Source organism: Miscanthus floridulus, chromosome 5 (assembly GCF_019320115.1).
Source record: "Miscanthus floridulus cultivar M001 chromosome 5, ASM1932011v1, whole genome shotgun sequence".
In the NCBI taxonomy this organism is placed as follows: domain Eukaryota; kingdom Viridiplantae; phylum Streptophyta; class Magnoliopsida; order Poales; family Poaceae; genus Miscanthus; species Miscanthus floridulus.
The window spans coordinates 107,063,493-107,072,136 of record NC_089584.1 but is presented as its reverse complement, the minus strand read 5'-3'; positions in this window follow the sequence as shown (position 1 = coordinate 107,072,136).

The window sequence follows — 8,644 nt, the reverse complement described above, 5'->3', positions numbered from 1 at the left end:
GGCCCATATGTTTTAAGTGTTTTATCTGAATGTTGCGTATGTTTCCAATGGTTTCAAGTGTTTTTCGGTGTTTTTCGAGTGTTTCAGAAGCATGTTTCAAGTGTTTGAACAGTCGTAAGACATATGTTGCAATTGTTGCATCTGGGATGTTTTAAAAGTAGATCGAGTGTTGTATCTTCCTCCTCGCTTTCTGTTGCCTCACCTCGGTGTCTCCTCTGCCCCAAGCGCCGCCAACGAGGTCCAGAAAGGGCGTCTGGGTCCTTCCCCTTCCAGGTGCTCAAGTTGGGCGTACGGCAGCGGTGTAGGAGCAGGGGCCAGTGTTGACCTACGGACGCGGATAGGCCACATCAGCTAGCGAGGCACAAGGCTTTTTCTAGGGAAAGAGACACGAGGGTGCGGATGAGCGCGACACGGGCTCTGGAGCAGCGTCCGGACGCGTCCTGCGGCCAGACGTCCGGGCACTAGCCCTTCCGATAAATATATGTCAGCTATGTCATATACATATCATGTCGATTAGTTCATTTAATATATAATTTTTATGAATAGTTGAATAAAGTGGTTCGTGAGTTATTAACTTGGTACTTTAGTTTTGTGTAAGTTGTTTTGTGTTATTTATATGAGCATAAATGATCGAATTATAATCTAAAACACATTGTGTCTTGTGAGCTACTCCCACCATCCAAAAAAGTGATGTTTTGTAATTTAAAATTTGTCCCAGAAAAAATAATGTTCTGAGTTTTAGATATGTTGTTGGCCCATAGATCCGGCGCCAAATTACCAATGGAGATGCACTACTTCCGGTTGCCTGCCTGAGATCTCTGCATGCTTTCATGCAGCGCGTCTTAATTAGGAAGTAAACCACGCGACATCCCTTCTTTTAAGGGATTCATAAGTCGGTGCGAAAAGTGATCAACAAGTAAATATTTGTAGTTTTGCCCTACGTTGTGATCGGATGTGGCCTAGCACTCAATGACACATGATTTATACTGGTTCAGGCAACGTGCCCTGCGTCCAGTTTCAGTCAGTCGGTGACTTTATTCCTGAGCCCAAGTGCTCGAAGTTTGCTGTGGGATTACAAACGAGTAGGAATGAGAAGGGGGTGTAAGAGGTCCGGTCGGACTCCGATCCAAGTGGTCGATAGTGACAGATGCTCTAACGTGCGCTAAGTATTGGAGTGTATGCTCTGTGTAGCTATCGAGTTCTAGAGCTATTGAGCTATTTGAGTCCTCAGGTCATCGAGTCCTCGAGTTGCCTAGCCCTTTCTTTTCTTTTTCGAGAGAGCTTTTAGGAGAGAGCTCATCCCCTTTTATAGTTTGAAGGGGATGGCCTTACAAGTAAGAGAGAGAGTGTGTGTGTATACGTGTGCTACCTAGACTTGTTGCCCATGCTGTCGCCTATGAGACGGTTATCGGCGCCCATAATACTGTTTATGTTCAAACGCATCTGGCAGGCTCTACCATGTTCGCCTGGTACGGCAAACGTCGGCGCCTACAATACTGTTTGTGTTCTAACGCATCTAGAAGGTAGTATAGTGCCCATCTGGCATGGCCTGGTGACACCGTCCTGCAGGTGCGCAGGGCATGACAGGGTATGGTCCTCGGTATTATGGTTGACTTGAGCGCCTTACCTTATCTGCTCCGCCTGATCCCTAGGCCCTCACCGAGAGGGCGTCCCTGGTCAGTCGTTCCCAGTCGGTCCCGACCGTGTCGGTCGAAAAAGAGCAGCCAGCAGAGGTCTAGCGTATCCTCGGTCGGAGAAGGAGGTCGGAGCCGGACTACGGTCCCACCTTGGCCAAGCCTTTTGGTCGGGGACCGAATCATTGTCCCAGCCTATCATTATGTACCCGGGCTAGCTCAGGTGCGCGTTGTCGTTGCGCCGCCTGCTGAGCCGGGTTTTACAGGAAAGCGGGTCCATTGGGGACCCCGGGTTTATGAACCCGACACATATGTGGCATACTAAAGGTATTAGGTACATTTCTCTTCTACACTAATTTGTCTAAAAAATCTCAAAACATCACTTTTTTGGGACAGAGGGGATATTGTGTATTGTCCTAGTGAACTCTATGTAAGTGAGATTGACATATTTGTGTGTCGTTTAACTATGAATTTATTACTTCTTATCATTGTGATTTCCTTGTTTGATCTCATAAATATACCTGACAGATATCCGATACCCGTTGGGCGCGAGATCGGATATGAAATCTTACCCACGGGCATGCTCGCGGGCGAATAAAAGTTAGGGTCGTGGGTATGCTCGTGGATAGGTAAATGCTTTACCCGCATTTTACCCGTCCCAATACTAGAGGTCCAAACAAACAACTTAGGCTATTTTCTATGGGAGTGTCAATTATTATTTAGGATTAAGTCCACTTTTGGCCCCTCAACTATTGAGTTCGTCTAGTTTTGACCCTCAACTACAAAACCACCTAATGCTGGTACCCCAATTGTCAAAAATGTTCACTTTTAGCACCTGGATGTGGCTAGGACTGTTTTGTCCAATGTGGAGCGGGTTTGACCATGCCACGCTAGCGTTGACTGCCGCATAGGACGTTGGCCTCCATCTAGTGACATGTGGGGCACACGCGTCAACCACCCATCCCCTCCCTCTCCATCCTCATGTTAACTGCTGCAACTGCCAGAGCTGTGCCTTGCCGAAGAAATCTCGACGCCGACCTTGCCTGCTATAGCTACCGGAGCTACACCCTACGTGGCCTCCGCGCCCGCAGTCGTAGAAGGAGGCTGACCGGCAAGCAGCGCTGGCCTGCATAATCCTGAGGCCGGCTACGGCTCGGTGGGAGGTGGGTCATGGCCTGCTGGCCACGTGCATCGGCGGCCCAGCGACCACAACCGCGGCAGCGGAGAGGAGCCGAGGACATGTGCGTCGGGTGCGGGACGAAGAGGGCTTGGCCACCGCGTCCCGCCGGTGTGGCCACCGCATCTCGCACGCCCGCCACAGCGCGGCGCCTCCTCCACCTTCCTGGAGGCGACGACTCAGGCTAGGCCTAGAGATGGCGTAGGCCAAGCAGACTGTCGATGTTTTACCACCGGCAACCCGCCACGGGGGTACCTAGGGCGGTGATTTGTTCGGAGGGGTATCGGTGTATGTAGGAACTCAGTGGTAAACGTAGGGAGACAACGATTTATACTGATTCGGTACGCCGAAAAATCACGGCGCCCTACGTCCAGTGTGGAGTAGATAGTATGTTGCGTCCTACGCTATGTCCTCCTCTTGATCTCTATCGAGATCTAGAGGTTTTTGTTGTGTGTTGTATGATGTGTTCTTGTGTAGGTGCCGATCTAGGGACCTCTGTCCTCCTTTATATAGTCCAGGAGAGGCGGGAGTCCTAGTCGGTTTTAAAGTAGAGATCCTAGTAGGATTATGTGTAACTAGTCCTAGTAGGATTACATGTAGAGAATCCTATTTGGACTAGGTTTTCTTCTCTCTTCTCTATGGGGAACCCTTTGGGTCCCACATTGACAAGCCCCTGAGCATTTCATGATTGAGCTTCAAGGGCCGGGTTGTTGTAGACTTGTTCCGGGTTCTTTCTTGAAGCGAGATCTTGAGATGGTCTTCTTTGTCTTTTCTTCGGCTGATGTGCACTTTTGGACAAAAGTGCACTCAGTGAGTATAGCCCCTGAGCCTCTTGCTTGTTGGGACAAGAAGCCAGAGGGTCCCTTTAGTCTTCTTGGTTGCTCCGAGTTCTTTTTCGGAGGGTGCAATTTTTTGTAAAAATTGCACTCACTGAGTGTAGCCCTCGAGCCTCTTGCTTTTGCTTGCAAAAGTTGGAGGGTCCAGATTCTCGTCTTAAAAAATTTCTGGGGTTATGTATCTCGCAGCCCCCGAGCCTTCTCCGAGTTCTTGTCTTTCAAAAATAAATCGGATGAAGGGTCTTGATGTGTTATCGTTTATTGTAGTCTTGAGTACTTGCATTCTTGGTCTTTCGCCCTTGAATTCGAGCCCCCGGTGTAGTTGAAGCGTATGCTGAGCTACTGAGCTTAGCGTTTGACTAAGCCGTGATGTTCTTCTAGGTTGTTTTTTATTTATCCGGGTTGTTTCTAGACCTCTGGTTCTTGATGTACCTCTTCTAGATTATTTGCACTTCCTCTAGATTTTTTCTGAACTCGTATGTACCTCATCTGCATTGTTTTCTGATCAATCCGGGTTCTTTCTGAATTTGTCTTGGTACTTGCAGCACCTCTTCGGGGTTGTTTTCTTATCGATCTGGGTTCTTTCTAAGCACTTGTCTTGGTTCTTGCCGCACCTTGTCGGGGTTCTTTTTTTATCAAACCAGGTTGTTTCTGCACTAGCTCTCAGGAGCGTGTTTTTCCTGATCTCATGGTACAGATGTAGCTCCCCTGCATGTTAAACATAAAAATATGTTGTAAATGACATTCCGGATATGAAGTCAGGAGCATGTCCCATATTTGAATAATCAATCAAGGGTGGGCCCCGGCATCATAAAATGCATATAAACTTTTTCACGTCTTGCTCTTACTAGGCCATGCAAATTTCTCAGGTAGTGTCATGTTATGTTTAAGCACTTGAATCTCTAGCGTATGGTTCAGAGGTTCATTGACGTGACCATGTGAGCCTGGCATTCGGTTCAGAGGTTCATTGATGTGACCGTCCATGTGAGTAGACAAGCTTCATGAATTAAGGCATGTTCTACCTGAGGACTTTAGCGATCGTTAAGTGAAGACTTAGAGCACTATGTTTGCTCATATGATGATTTTACTTAGAGCACTATGTTTGCTCGCATGATGATTGTAGAGCACTATGTTTGCTCGCATGATGATTTTTTGTGTCTTCCCTTGCTAGGTCGGTTAATTTCCTGGTTAGTAGCCTGTTACGTTTAAGCACTTGAATCTCACGTATGGTTCAGAGGTTCATTGACGTGACCACTCCGTATGGTTCAGAGGTTCTTTGATGTGACCATCCGTATGGTTCAGAGATTCATTGACATGACCATCCATTCGAGAAAACAAGCTTCACGGATTAAGGCTTATTATCCGAGTAAATTAACAGTTGTTAAGGGAAGATGATATGGCCACAGAGGCATACGAAAAATATCCAGAATGTATTTAAAAATTAAAGCATCACTTAGCTTGGTTCATGGCCGAGTTGTCGATCGCCGCCGCCGAGTTGCTGGATACTTCGGACGAGTAGTTGGATACCACATCTGAGCAGTTGGTTGTAGACACATCGAGCATCCAGAACTCGTCACCGACTAGTTTGTTGGTTCTGAGTAGTAGTCAAGGTAGTCATCGAGCATCACGGCGGAGTCGGCGGGTTGTTGTAGTGGTAGCCGGAATCTGTCGTCGTCGTGGAGTACTCGGAGAGTGTTGCGCTATTACCGAGTTGTCGTAGTGGCCTGCTTGCTTCCAGTCGGATGGCTTACTTGTTGGCCAGCTAGAACAGCTTGCGTGTTGGTTGACAGGAATGTACGCATCATGTACGAGCCTTGATATGTATGTGCGTGCACATACATAAATAGTGCACAAACGCCTTGGCCTTGCTTGCTTTTTTGGCAGTAGTCTGGACATCTTGCTTCTTTGGCAGTAGTCTGTATCCGAGTTGATCTGATTTTGTACCGTTCGTGCTGAGGTCTTTGTATCTGAGTTGTTGTAGTCCTAGTTGTCCTCCGATCCAGCTGCATCCGGGAGCCCTCGAGGTGTTCGAGTTGGAGTCGAACTCAGTTGTCGTTTTGACTTTGTTGAGGTGGAATCCGGGGATGGTTGTCCGACGTAGCATATACAACATGTGTTTGTGCATGTATATACACATATATGTTGTCCTTGTTTGCTTCTTCTTTTTTCTTTTTTTTGTTCATCAGATGGAGACGCATCAGGCCCTTGCCGTATTCAGAGTTCGGTTATTATTCCACCGTGAGAGTACAACTGACTTGGATATAGGTTCCATCCGTCTTGAATTCGACTGCATGCCTAGTGAAAAGTTTGCCGGTCACGAATCCAACATGAGTTTGTCCACTGGCTCGTACAGCCGTAAGTCGATGACGATGCCTGGAGACACCATGTTGTTGTCATCATGGCAATTGAACTGCTACGAGTTTGACGCGAAAGTTTGTTCGGAATCTGAGCATGATGATCCGATACATGAACGTGGTGAAGCTCCTGTGCCAGATCTTGAGATTGAATGAGATGCGGTGAGTTCATTGGTGTACATGTTCCCAACGATAGCTTGTACGAGTTTTGGATGCTCGAGGCTGTCGTCGAGAACGTGTTGTCGATCTTGAGGGTCGACGAGAGCGGCAGCGACTTGTCGATGAGGGCCAACAAGAGCCACAACAAGTCTTTGATCTTGAGGTCCACCGAGCTCTCAAACGCAAAACGCTGAGATCCCCTACCTGGCGCGCCAGCTGTCGATGTTTTACCACCGGCAACCCGCCACGGGGGTACCCGGGGCGATGATTTGTTCGGAGGGGTATCGGCGTTTGTAGGAACTCAATGGTAAATGTAGGGACACAACGATTTATACTGGTTCGGTACGCCGGAAAATCACAGCGCCTTACGTCTAGTGTGGAGTAGATAGTATGTTGCGCCCTGCGCTATGTCGTCCTATTGATCTCTATCGAGATCTAGAGGTTTTTGTTGTGTGTTGTATGATGTGTTCTTGTGTAGGTGCCGATCTAGGGACCCCTGGCCTCCTTTATATAGTCCAGGAGAGGCGGGAGTCCTAGTCGGTTTTAAAGTAGAGATCCTAGTAGGATTATGTGTAACTAGTCCTAGTAGGATTACATGTAGAAAATCCTATTTTGACTAGGTTTTCTTCTCTCTTCTCCGTGGGGAACCCTTTGGGTCCCGCATCGACACGGACCCAGGTGCGGGAGCAGGTGGACCTCGTCGAGCTGTGCCTCGAGGAGTCGCGGCGCGCCACCAGCGAGAGGGCCGCGGTGAAGGCAAAGGTGGAACTCGATGACGTCAGGGAACACCGTGCGGCCGCGCTCGCGGACCAGCGGGCGGCGTGAACGGAGGCCGAGTCGCTGGAGAAGGCGCGCGTGCTCCGTGGCCGAGACAGGCATGGGAGTCGCTGGAGAAGGAGCTGACCGACGCCAGAGCGCCACTGGTGCCCAGTGGCTTGGCGTGGTCATCGAGCAGCAACTTGGCAGCGACGGGCCCTGTCCTCGCCAGAGCTCCAAGCTGCCATGGCCGAGCCACTCACGCGAGCTAAGGGAGAAGAGAGAGGCGCAGACGCACGGCTGAGGGAGAAGAGAAAGGCACGGCGGCCGCGGTGCGGGAGCTGATCGACGGTAGAGCGCCGTCGGCGCCGTGCGGCTTTGCGTGGTCGTCGAGCAGCAACCCAGCGGCGGCAGCCCCTGTCCTCGCCGAAGCTCCAAGCCACCATGATTGAGCCGCTCGTCGTCACCACCTCGATCTCCCTCCTCTGTCGCTCGCCGCTCGACGCCGGCCATGGCAATGGCCATGCTGAGCTTGGTCTGGCGCGGGGAGGCGACTGTCGCCGTAGCCTACTCATGCGCCGTCGCCGTAGCCTGCTGGCGTGCCATCGTCGTAGCTAGCTCGCCGCCGCTGTCTCCTTCACGCACGCAGGAACGGGAGGAAAGAGAGGGCCAGCGTGGCGTGGTCAACGCCAGCGTGGCATGGTTCAACCTGCTCCACGTTGGACAAAACAACCCCGCCCGCGTTTAGATGCTAAAAGTGAACGGTTTTGACAGTTGGGGTACCAGCATTAGGCGGTTTTATGGTTGATGGTCAAAATTAGACGAACCAATAATTGAGGGGCCAAAAGTAGACTTAATCCTTATATTATTATAAAGTTTTTGATGATATGACAAATTTATAAAGAAAAGAGAGAAGTGAGTTTTATGGGAGCAAAACTTTATTGACTCGGTTACCAACTCAAGATGAGTCATAAAATTAAATGTCTATGAAACAAAAGAATGAAAATGAGCATTGAGACTTTGAGAGCGATGGTTTCATTCATGTTTCATTGCATTCTATGTTTTTGAAACAATGCTAGGAAACTTTCCACCGAGTCAAAACCTTTTAAGTTTGACCAAATATATACACTAAAATACTAATACATATTTATGAGGTGTAATAAGTATTGTTGCAGTAATGGTGCAATATACTTTAATAATAAGCTTGTTTTAAGATAAAAATATTGATACTATTTTTTACTCCATCCATCCAAGTTTTAAAGGTTACGATTTTTTTTTTACCAAGGCCAAGAAATCTTAACAACTCTTGATCTCATTTACTCTGACCGCCCAAAAAAAAGTTTTCTTTCTCCGCAGACTTTTTTTTGAGGTAATCTCAGCAGGATTGTTGTGCATGCAACTTCATGTATTTGGTTGTAAGTTTTAATTTTTATATAAATTTAGTCAAATTAAAAAATAGTTTTACTTAGGACAAACTCAAATGCTTGTATTACAAGAAAGAGGATCTATCTGATAATGGACTTTTTTTAGTCCCAACATCTTGGTCGTTTTTTCCCCCGGCGTGAGCCTCAACTTTGGTACCATTGTACCAACTACCAAGCACAAACCCATATGGCCATAAGCCCCCATTTCGATGTATTGTCATCTCTGTCGGATCTTGTTCGAATAACCTCAATTAACATTGTTTACGATGGGAAAAATTTAACTAATTTTCAACTCAATCCACTT